Here is a 12,656-nt window from a genome sequence, read left to right as displayed (position 1 = left end):
ATATATATATATATATATATGTGTGAGCCAATTCTGCCACCGCAGCCAGCCGCAGCCTTGTTTCCAAGCGGCTCAGCAAGTCTTCCTGCGCGATCAGCGCCCACACCAATTATATATATATATATATATATATATATATATATATATATATATATATATATATATATATATATATATATATATATATAATTGGTGTGGGCGCTGATCGCGCAGGAAGACTTATATATATATATATATATATATATATATATATATATATAATTGGTGTGGGCGCTGATCGCGCAGGAAGACTTGCTGAGCCGCTTGGAAACAAGGCTGCGGCTGGCTGCGGTGGCAGAATTGGCTCATTTTGCTGCAGTCTGGGTCCTTGGGTATCTCCTGTCCCAAAATGCTCGCCTTTTAATATGGAGGGACACTCACTATACCGATCAGGTAAGTCCAATTAGCACATATTTTGTTCGATACGACAATATACTGCAACTGTTTCTGGAGCGCGTATATATATGCGCATCTTATTACTACGTACATTTTTTTTTATTTATAATCGATGTGTGCGCATTTCGCTCTGATTGCGCAGGAAGACGTGCTGAGCCGACTTGGCAACGATGCTGCGGCGTTGGAATTAGCTCTTTTCGCTGCAGTCCGAGGTCCGATCTCCTCTGCCCCAAAACGCCCGTCTTTCACTTCTTCACATCGAAGTGCATGCACCGACATGTATACCGACCAGGTAAGTCAAATTATCGCCGATTTTCTTCTATACGATAATGTACTGCAACTAATTATGTATTGTTTTGAGACTTATGCGCATCTTGTTACTGTAAATGCATATTTTGTAATTGGTGTGCGCGCCTTGCGCTGATCGTGCAGGGAGGCGATATCAGCTGGAAACTGGCTTCGACAGTGGAAGCTCGTTTCGCCGAAGCCCGAAGTCCTTGGTCTCCTCTACACTAAAACGCTGGTCTTTCGCTTCTTCATGGCGGTGCACTTGCCGGACAGGTATTAGCGCTGATTTTGTTCGGAAAATTCGATTATCCGACTCACATCGATGGGACAGCATGCAACCCAGTTAAACGTCAAATGCTATCACTGATATAAATATTGCAGCACCCCTCGCCATAGGAAAGATCAGAAGCTGTACTAGCATCATCGCTACTGCCAAGCAAGCTCGTGCCAGGACTGAGTACAAGATTTATGCCGTGTTTATTATTATTATTTTTTTGCTGCTGTAATGATGTATATACGTGAAAATTGATGATTGAGTGATGCGGTATGCTGGCAAGGTAAGTGAGCCAGTGCGTTCATTTTGTGGATTTTGGAATTATATATGTGATGCACACAGATCTGAGCCGTTTCACATTGATTTTGATCTGTGCGCTTGCTTTCTGGGCAAGCAGTTGTATTTTCATAGTGCGGATTATTTCCTGGTGCTCACATGCTCATGAGGTGTTCAGCTAACTTGTTTCAAGCTTTAAAAATTTACAACGGGTTCTATAAGCTTCTACGAGTTCGGCTGTCTAAATAGTCGTCTTGGCTGATAAGACAATTTTTTTTAATAATGCTCTGTTGTTAAATAACGAAAATAAATCAGATGACTTATCCTTAAATATCCGATCGCTTTTGCTGTAAAAGTTCCATCTAGTTAGAGAAAATTAAGCTGTAATTTACGGAATAAACTTATTGTAGGTTTCATGTAAATATCGCGGAAACTGTTTGTTCTGCCGCGTTGGAATGCCTCATACGCGCTCTATGACAAGCGCGGACACTTGGTTTTGCTAGAATTATTAAATTGCAGCATTAACATGCAAGAACGCGCTTCGGGAGGATAAGGTTTGAGTGCGCTACGGTTGCAAATTGCAACATCATGGCTCCAGCAAAACGAAGTGATCGCGACTTTTTCGCGGATTCACGGATCCTGATTACCTATTGCGGCTTTGCGCTAATGCGTTTTCAGTAGGGTCGCATGGAAGTCTGGCGCATAAAATATATTGATGTGATAGTGCAGTTGGTGGCAGTAGCAACATTATTTATTCTACCTTTCCACCCTATATTTGCCTGCAATGTAAAAGTCTAGGCGAAAATGAAATATTTAATTAGAACACTTGTCTTCGTACAGCTAACCAAGATGGAACCTGCCGCAGATCCGACGAGTCGCAGACATCAAGTGATCGACAGGCTGCCAAAAGAACGAGGCCAAGCCTCAAGCCCATCTTCCATATGTGGCACACGTGCAGTCATATATCGACGCTTATTAAAAAGCAAATCGCGAGCTTTTTCTGAACGCTGTTGACAAATAAATTTTTCACCAAATACTGCAGCTTTTGTTTCTTCATGGCATCAGAAAAGCTACTGCTTTTCTTGGTGCATTTGTATGTGCTACCCCGTTATATATGCATGGGCCACGATATATTAAATGCATGGCATGATACCTGCACGAGGGGCGATGCCGGCCACTAACCGGCGTCGGGTAGCAACCGGCCGACGTACGGTCTTTCGTCAGCAAAATGCTAGGGCAGACGAGCGGCCGACCATTCAGTAACGCTGGCAGACGGCAGGCCCATGTGCGGCAGGTGGTCGATCACGTCGGGCCAAAAGGTCGGGCCGTAGTCGATTGCCGAAAATCGGCCGACGTTAAGTCAGTGTCAATCCCCGACGCCGGCCCTCATTCGGGTGCCGAAGGTCGGCCGGCCACTTTTTGGTCGGCGAGAAAGGTCGGCCCTACCTTTTGCCACACACTTTTTTTTGCTTGGGTTACTGCGGCGTGGTTGTAGAGATGCCTGCGCACGATGCCCGGCCGCTGTGCTAACAGTCTGCTGCTGACAGTTGAGTTGGCTCTGTAATAAAGCGGGCTCTGCAGGGCTCAGAAAAATACCCGTCCCGTACAAATGAATGTGCCGTAACGATTTACAGTGCGCGATAACTCGTCCTGCATGAGCTGTAGCAGACGCCAGCAAAATAAGAGCGCTTTCACTATATTGCCTAGAATATACTGACTAGTGTGTCGAGCCACGGCCGGTCTCGAGGGAGAGCGCGTTTCTCTCTTCTCTTACGGCCTCTCCAATGGGGTCTGTTTCCACCGCCCGCCGCGCCTCGGTGGGGTCGCCACCGCCCCACTGCTGCTCCTCCGCTACAGCCGTTCACGCGCAAGGGAAACGCGCGCTCGCTCTTCGCTCCGCCCGCATCGGTTGCAACCGGCAGGTCCTGATATTTCACCCCTTATTGCTTATAGGAAGAAGCCGTAATCAGCGTCTGATTTATCGTGTATGAGCAATAAAATAGTCAATAATGAGCGCCTTCGTCAGTGCTGTCGCGCACGCTCGAATGAAGTTTCGGGTGCACTTACATCAACACTTTTTGCCCCTAAATTTTTCACAAAACTATATGTACCATTTTATGCAGTGTGCCTTTGAAAGCTGTAAGCAGGTACAGCGCGACCTGACGCTAGTGCATGACAAACTGTTCGGTGGATATTCTGTCAACCGCTGCCGTTTTCGTTTAGAGCAAAAGAGGCACTGACCAAAAATTCATAGCACGTCTCAGATTCAGAGTAAGGAACAAAAACTTACGCATACAGTTAAAATTTCAGTTGTCTAGTGAATGGGTTGTTCTAGCTTCGTTTAAAACAAATCAGTAGGTTGAAAGACAGCAGATGTATACGTAGTCTCGCGACTGACGCACACGTAGACAGTCGTAGTCAGTTTAATGCAGTGATAAAAAAACAACATTTAATCAAGGAAATGGGCATAAACAGATATGCATAATTGAAAAGAGCAGCAAGCAATAAAAAAATATGTCCTTCAACGTTAACACATTGCACTCGTTCATCAAAACGGTACATGCGGCTAGAAAATTAATGTCTCAAAATCTTTCTGGATGGTTTGTGCACATAAGGAGCTGGCCTTTCATTCCTGTCTGTCACTTTCTTAGCATAATTGACAAGAAGGATTCTGAGAAATTTCTCACATATTAAAGAAGCGGACCTTATAGCATGGCTATCGTCAATGCCTTCCGGGCAACTCCAAAGGTGAGTTCTCAAGTGCTGGCTGGATTAAGATTTGAAGTAGGTGAAGTAGGTTTGTGGTAGGTGCATGACAGCTTTTTCAAAAAAAAAAAGACACAACCTTGTCCAAGAGGGCTACAAACTTTGGTTTTGGATAATGCAGTCCGCTAGAATCTTGTCCTCGCAGAATATAGTGTACATGGGACTGCTTCTTTCGCTGGTTTCAAGAAGGATAGCACCAGCGTCACACCCGAAGTCACTGATTAACTTCACAATGTATCCAGCGACGTAAGCTAAACCAGAATACGTGGCAGTGGGTAATGGGATGACAGGAGATACCATCACTTCTTTCAGTTCCTCGGTTACTGATTGCGGCAGAGCTGGAATGATTTCGTCGGTGTCGACACTAGGTTCCTAGGCGCGCAATACAGCGCGACATACAACTCCTATAGTCACCTCTGAATAAATAGCACAGAGAAAAGCTTTTATATTCATTATTGAGGAGTGTCCCTTGAGTAACAGTGGCGAATGTGTAATAAGCAAAGCATTCTACCAAAATAATGGGGCAGCGATTGCTCTCTAAGGCAGGCATTACTGCACAGATAGTTACAAGGAACTATTAGTTCAAAAACATACTAGAAAAAGAAAGAAAATATTGCTAAGAATTAGGGCTTGAAATATATTTCCTATTTTTTCATGAAATAATCATAATATCATGTAAACATTTCATTAAACCAACGTTTATTTGCAAAATTAAAATAATGTTTTTAATACAACATAAGACATTTGCTGGTCTATAAATTATAGCAAAATTGAAAACAAAACTTCAAAGCGTTTACTCTGACGTTTACTAATACTTTATGTCATGTAAGCATTGTGCAACTTACATTACATTTTTATAAAATTATTTTCATCTTCGGTGTTACCTCGATGGTTTCTCATCTAGCGCTGAAAGACGGTTTTGCCATTGTTGCTGTTATGTTTGCCTTGAATTAGGAAGCTTCTATGTGTTCACTGCTCATTCACTTTTTTTATTCATCTTCTTGTACAGGCTTGGGCAAAAATTCAGATTAAAATGAACAAAAGTAGATACCATGTCGCAATACATGTCATTGCTTGTCGAGCGATTGCTGAGCGACAGTGTTTTTTAATATAAAGACTCCATTCACGTGTGTAGCACGCTGCCAGGATGCCGCTGCAGCATCTACCTTCTGTAATCTTTCATTTAGGGGCTGAACTCACCACGAAACCCGCGGGCGACAGCGCGAAACCAGGCAAATGCCACCCGCCGCCACTGAAGCAGATGCGGAGCGAACAGTGAGCAGGTCGCGCCCCTTGCGGCGGCGGAGAGCGTGACTCAAGGAGAAAAGTTCCCATTGTTCACGCGGCGATTGAGAAGGCCGTACGAAAGAGCGCGCGCTCTCTCCCTCGAGACCGGCCGTGGTCGAGCGCGCCGGCTGGGATGGCTCGGATAGCACTGAAAGCCGCCGGCGGCCGCATAGCGGCGCTGTGGTGCGAGAGGGTGTAGGGTGCCTCGATACCAGCGCCGCCGTACAGGGTGGTGACACCCTTTGGCATGCCCCGCGCCGCCGCATTCTCCGCGCTCGCCATCTTGGGGCAAGTCACTTCGTGCAGTTGCTGCGGAGTGTCCGAAGCGGTTGTGCTGTGCGCTGGGCGATTGTATTGTGTTCAGTCACGAAAACTAGCATGCCAGGCTCTTGGGTTTCATTCTGTGCTGGTTCAGCAAAAAAAAAAAAAAGAAGCCAGATGATTTTGTTTTTCAGGGGATAAGAGACGGAGAAATGTATGGGAGGCGAAAGTGAAGCGTGAAGACTGGACGGCGAATGGCAACGCGAAGATCTGCGAGGTAAGCCACAATACCTGTGCTGCTTTTATGCATCCATAAAATTTCTTTTGAGCGAATAGGCGCATTTCGATTGTGTAAAAAAAGGTCTAGCGCAGACACAGACCACTAGAAAGATGACAAACACACACAAGAGCCTGCGTATGTGTGCGTGTCGTCTTTCTTGCGGTCTGTATCTGTTTATACGAAAGCGTTTTACAATATATTTTTGTATTTTTCTAATGCAGTTACCCACTTCTGTTTGGAATGACATTACCTCACGCCGCTTCACCCATCTGCTTGTAAGCACGAGCTTTGTGCGGGTTTTGGCTTCCCAATCTAGCGTTTTGCGCAACCGATTTTGGTCTGCCTTCTTCAACATTGAAGCAGGTTGAAGAATCGCATTGCCTGGCATCGGTATTAGCGCGGTGTGTTTTTAAGTCTAAATTTTGAATTTTCAGCGTACGTGAGGGCTTATAAGCTAAATATATGGACAACTGCGTCTGCTATGTTGTAGTCACTCGGAAAAATTTAGTGTAACTTTCAGTGAGTGACACTCGACTTTAGTATCATTCGCGTAGTGTCACACAATAATATCTGTTGATGAGGATCTCCTCCCTTTCTGTGTTCATAACCACACCAAGAATATGCGGAGAAGGTCGAGCCTGGTATTTGGCAAAGGAATGCACCACTGCGCCCTTTCGATCGCTCCCCTTTACACTCGATCTTGAAAGCTAGTGCCAACCGCCAGGGCTTCAGATTCACACGGATTACATTCTCTCTCTCCTTCTCAGGAAATAATACAAGGGAGAGCGATGAATGGCGTGTCACCTCGCGACAGAGTAGGAAGTGAAACGCAGTTTGTAACAATTATTTTGGTCGCAAAAAAAAAAAAATCTTCCCGTGAGTGGGCCCGCTGGAATTTGGCAAGTGTGCCCGGCATATCGCTAGTACAACATTTCGCGAAACAGAGATAACAGGTCCTCTGAAGCTATTTTTTTTTTAATTATACACAGGAGCAGTTTTTCGCGAGGTTTCTGAGATTCGCAATAATATAAAAAATTGGGTTCTCATAAAAATTAGGTCGTTTTAAGTATATGATTGGTAGCTCGACAAGTCACAAAGAAACTGATCCCGTGAGCTGGAAGGTGTAGCGGCATCATCTTGTGAAAGCGGTCGTGAGAAAGCAAGGTACTTGCGCAGTACAAAAGTTAATCCCGAATGCAGCTTTTCCTTCCCTGTGTTATTAATTACGCATCGCGAGGCGATGTGCACACCCTGTTGTCCCCGCACTCGTCTGAGGTTAAGTCAAATTTAGGTGAAGCTAAATTTGACCCCCTGTCATCCGAATTGGTGCTGACGCTTGCTTGGCATCCATAGAAAAATTGTGTGATCGCACATGTAAATATCGCATTGCTTTCATAATGTTTTTATTATTTCATTCATTTGCGTGCACACTACAAAAGACTCAAAATGACTGTTTCGTCGGCTATCTCATTTCAGCGCCAGTTCGAGGGCAAACACAGTGTATGGACGGCGGCTCCTCAAGTCAACGGTTGTCCCGACATCGTTTGATTGCGTGTAAAAATTTATCAGAATAAAATATCTGCCATTTGAAGAGTCTAGCAAACTCCGTTTAATGCCTTATCGAACTAACCGTTCCGATTCCAGTGGTTGATTGCGCGGAACACCCAAAGCTGATAAACAGACTGTTAGAGCGGTTTGGGACGATGCGCTTGCACATTTACTTGAATTGGCTAAGTCAGCCAGAAAAATCGAATGATGGGTACGGCAGCAAAACTGTAGCTGGCGCCAACCTTGATTAAAAGATGTCTCCTAGGCATGCATCCAAAATTTGCTGTGTCTACGGTTTACGATGGGCCATTGCGATACAAATAATTTTCGGGATACGGCTGACTGAAACGTAGACATCGTTGTTGATCTATAGCAATAGACGCAATTGAATGTTATGTACCTCATAAACTCGTTAATGTCCGGCAAAACAAAGTGCATTGCTTTATAAAACAGCCAGTTGTCAAAATAACCGTATTTGAGCATCCGAGACGGCGAACGAGTAAATGCTTACCATCTGCAATTTGATCATTTCCTCTCAGAACTACGCATGCTAGCAAGCAGTATAATTGCTTTCACATTTTTTTTTCGAGCAAGAAAGCGCTCAGGATTGCGAGTATGTGTGTAAAAACGTTAACCAGCTGAACCTGCAAGCGCAAGAGCGTGCTGAACAAGAAATCGGGCCGACGCTCCATAGCCCGCCGTGTCTACGCTTGCCCCAACATGGCGCCGTCGACGGCGGTGTCTCCACCCTGTACGGCGGCGCGCTACATCGAGGCACCCTAAGAGGGTGCGAGCCGGTTGCTCGCGCACATTGCGCCGCGCTGCTGACAGTTGGAAAGGGAGCTGCGCGTTGCTTTGGCTCACGTTTAATACTTTGTTTTAGAGCTCTTTCAGGAGCTTAGGATTGATATAACGTTTTAACATGCTAATGTTAATATCGAATTGCTTTGTGCAGATTGCTCGAACTTGAAAGCTCAATCGGTACGTGAGCCACACGCTAACCCGGTAAACGCACATGAGAGCTTTCGCGTTTGGAGGAATTCAAACTCAAATAATACAAGTCACGAAACACAGATTCGGTTTAATAGAACGAAGGCAGCATGTTTAATCAAAGGCGACAATGCGAGTGGAAGACAATGCTGGCATGTTCTTCCCACTTGTCTAGATATCCTAAAAAGTCTTCCAAGAAACGCATGTCTGGGCTACCCGGCTTAAGTGCACGCTTGGTTATCCTGGAGGTCATTACTCGTATCAGGCGATTGATTAGCTTGACGAAGTCTTCTGTTGGTTGCACCCGAGTGTATATAGTCTCCACATGCCGCCGGTGCAAAAAAAGTCCTTTAATAACCTCATCTCCAAAAAGTTGGAATGCAAGGTCAACCTTCATCTTTTCAAAGTTATTGGGTCTTAAGCATAAGCTAGGCTGTGATCCACGGAAGGTATCCGCATCCATGTAACCGGAATGAGAATGTCCTCGAACGGATGACGGCCTCGACCCAAGCAAAAAAAAATGTGTGGCAAAAGGTAGGGCCGACCTTTCTCGCCGACCAAAAAGTGGCCGGCCGACCTTCGGCACCCGAATGAGGGCCGGCGTCGGGGATTGACACTGACCTAACGTCGGCCGATTTTCGGCAATCGACTACGGCCCGACCTTCTGGCCCGACGTGATCGACCACCTGCCGCACGTGGGCCTGCCGTCTGCCAGCGTTACTGAATGGTCGGCCGCTCGTCTGCCCTAGCATTTTGCTGACGAAAGACCGTACGTCGGCCGGTTGCTTCCCGACGCCGGTTAGTGGCCGGCATCGCCCCTCGTGCAGGTATCATGCCATGCATTTAATATATCGTGGCCCATGCATATATAACGGGGTAGCCCATACAAATGCATCAAGAAAAGCAGTAGCTTTTCTGATGCCATGAAGAAACAAAAGCTGCAGTATTTGGTGAAAAATTTATTTGTCAACAGCGTTCAGAAAAAGCTCGCGATTTGCTTTTTAATAAGCGTCGATATATGACTGCGCGTGTGCCACATATGGAAGATGGGCTTGAGGCTTGGTCTCCTTCTTTTGGCAGCCTGTCGATCACTTGATGTCTGCGACTGGTCGGATCTGCGGCAGGTTCCATCTTGGTCAGCTGTATGAAGAAAAGTGTTTTAATTAAATATTTCCTTTTCGCCTAGACTTTTACATTGCAGGCAAATATAGGGTGAAAAGGTAGAAAAAATAATGTCTGCTCACTGCCACCAACTGCACTATCACATCAATATATTTTGTGCGCTTGACTTCATGCGACCCTACTGAAAACGCATTAGCGCAAAGCCGCAATAGGTAATCAGGATCCGTGAATCCGCGAGAAAGGCGCGATCACTTTGTTTTGCTGGAGTCATGATGTTGCAATTTGCAACCGTAGCGCACTCAAACCTTATCCTCCCGAAGCGCGTTCTTGCATGCTAATGCTGCAATTTAATAATTCTAGCAAAACCAAGTGTCCGCGCTTGTCATAGAGCGCGTATGAGGGATTCCAACGCGGCAGAACAAACAGTTTCCGCGATATTTACATGAAACCTACAATAAGTTTATTCCGTAGAATACAGCTTAATTTTCTCAAACTAGATGGAACTTTTACAGCAAAAGCGACCGGATATTTAACGATAAGTCATCTGATTTATTTTCGTTATTTAACCACCGAGCATTATTTTAAAAATTGTCTCATCAGCCAAGACGGCAATTTAGACAGCCCAACTCTTAGAAGCTTATAGAACCCGTTCTAAATTTTTTAAGCTTGAAACAAGTTAGCTGAACACCTCATGAGCATGTAAGCACCAGGAAATAATCCGCACGATGAAAATACAACTGCTTGCCCAGAAAGCAAGCGCACAGAGCAAAATCAATGTGAAACGGCTCAGATCTGTGTGCATCACATATATAATTCCAAAATCCACAAAATGGACGCACTGGCTCACTTACCTTGCCAGCATACCGCATCACTCAATCATCAATTTTCACGTATATACATCATTACAGCAGCAAAAAAATAATAATAATAATAAACACGGCATAAATCTTGTACTCCGTCCTGGCACGAGCTTGCTTGGCAGTAGCGATGATGCTAGTACAGCTTCTGATCGCTCCTATGGCGAGGGGTGCTGCAATATTTATATCAGTGATAGCATTTGACATTTAACTGGGTTGCATGCGTCCCATCGATGTGAGTCGGATAATAGAATTTTCCGAACAAAATCAGCGCTAATACCTGTCCGGCAAGTGCACCGCCATGAAGAAGCGAAAGACCAGCGTTTTAGTGTAGAGGAGACCAAGGACTTCGGGCTTCGGCGAAACGAGCTTCCAATGTCGAAGCCAGTTTCCAGCTGATATCGCCTCCCTGCACGATCAGCGCAAGGCGCGCACACCAATTACAAAATATGCATTTACAGTAACAAGATGCGCATAAGTCTCAAAACAATACATAATTAGTTGCAGTACATTATCGTATAGAAGAAAATCAGTGATAATTTGACTTACCTGGTCGGTATACATGTCACTGCATGCACGAATTCGATGTGAAGAAGTGAAAGACGGGCGTTTTGGGGCAGAGGAGATCGGACCTCGGACTGCAGCGAAAAGAGCTAATTCCACCGCCGCAGCATCGTTTCCAAGTCGGCTCAGCACGTCTTCCTGCGCAATCAGAGCCAAATGCGCACACATCGATTATAAAAAAAAAAATGTACGTAGTAATAAGATGCGCAAATATATACGCGCTCCAGAAACAGTTGCAGTATATTGTCGTATCGAACAAAATATCTGCTAATTGGACTTACCTGATCGGTATAGTGAGTGTCCCTCCATATTAAAAGGCGAGCATTTTGGGACAGGAGATACCGAAGGACCCAGACTGCAGCAAAATGAGCCAATTCTGCCACCGCAGCCAGCCGCAGCCTTGTTTCCAAACGGCTCAGCAAGTCTTCCTGCGCGATCAGCGCCCACACCAATTATATATATATATATATATATATATATATATATATATATATATATATATATATATATATATATATATATATATATATATGACGAACATATGCTCCAAAACAATACATTATTATGTTCAGTATAATATCGAATCTAGCAAAAAGCTCCTCTGATCAAGACCGAAAGATCATGTACTTACGCATGTTTTGGTGAACTTCGGCACGAAGAATCTGTACAGAGCGGCTGCAATCATCAGCTGCATATATGGGTTGTTCTTTTCAAACGCTGACTGCTGCAGGAGGTTGAGACAGATTGAATTTGCGCGAAATAAAAGCGGACGATAAAATTAGGCAGTAGGCATCGCGCGCACCCATACGGACTCACGGAGGCTGGCCGTCGACTGAGTGGCGCCGCGCATCTTAGCTCGCGCGGGATGTGTTTTCCCGCCTTTTGGCCACGTGACCTCAAGAAGGGAGGAGGGGGGGGGGGGAGAAGCTGCAAAAGCAGGGAGAATCTCCCTGTGTGCGGTGCATGCAATTCTTTTTTCTTTTTTTTTTCGCCGCTATTTCTCTCTGCTTCGGCATTCCTGTCGCCCCCGCAGTAGGGTGCCTCGATGCCTTTCGCCTCCCCGTGGTTCTTTCCGCTTTGCCGCAGGGAGAAGAGATGGACCGATGGGGGGCAGCTGGTCCCGCGCAGCGAGAAGCAGTTTTCTTTCTTTTTCACGCCCCCTCCCCCCCCCCCTCCCTCGTCGTTCAAGAAGCGTCGAGGTAGTTTCTTTTCTTTTCCTTTTTCTACGGCTTCTGTAGAGCCCCCGTCTTGATACCAGCGGCTGTAGTTCTTTGCATGAAAAAAATATGGCTTGGAGTGAATGTATGTAATGTTCTTTTAACCGAATATCTTCCACATAAACCAAGTGTGGGGCAGTAGAACACCTGCAGCTTCATTTAGCCAAAATAGCAAGACCTGGCTACGTATATAGTGTTCAGCAACTTTATCGGAACCGTCTTTTCCAAGACGGTTAAGTTGCAGAACACTGTATATTATGAGTGCTTTTGCAGAGATTACATAGTCCATGCGGATTTATACTTCCCAAAGCAGTACGTGGGTTATTTAGAGTCCCTCGGGCTGTCATATTAATCGCAAACCACATTTCCGTTTTCGCGTTTGGTTTCCATCATAATGCGGCTTCTGCAGCTCGACTAAAGCCCGTGACCTCGAGCTCAAGCTGGTAAATACCGATCGAACCACATAGTAACTGCTGCAAGTTTCTGACAAA

General features: G+C 45.3%; 2 long non-coding RNA genes across 2 annotated transcripts; both read left to right on the top strand.

The window, feature by feature from the left end:
* Window positions 1-298: 298 nt before the first annotated feature.
* On the top strand, window positions 299-996 carry LOC146172073 (uncharacterized). Its single transcript, XR_014702627.1, has 3 exons — window positions 299-432; window positions 578-727; window positions 868-996. It is a non-coding gene; the product is annotated as an uncharacterized LOC146172073 (long non-coding RNA).
* A 4,575-nt stretch (window positions 997-5,571) lies between these two features.
* Window positions 5,572-7,461, top strand: LOC146172072 (uncharacterized). The gene is made up of 3 exons (XR_014702625.1): window positions 5,572-5,864; window positions 6,089-6,142; window positions 7,344-7,461. It is a non-coding gene; the product is annotated as an uncharacterized LOC146172072 (long non-coding RNA).
* Window positions 7,462-12,656: the final 5,195 nt, after the last annotated feature.

Source organism: Amblyomma maculatum, unplaced genomic scaffold, assembly GCF_055883805.1.
Source record: "Amblyomma maculatum isolate TAMU_Amacu unplaced genomic scaffold, ASM5588380v1 scaffold_14, whole genome shotgun sequence".
NCBI classification, from domain to species: Eukaryota; Metazoa; Arthropoda; class Arachnida; order Ixodida; family Ixodidae; genus Amblyomma; species Amblyomma maculatum.
This window is presented reverse-complemented; position numbering and strand designations above follow the sequence as displayed.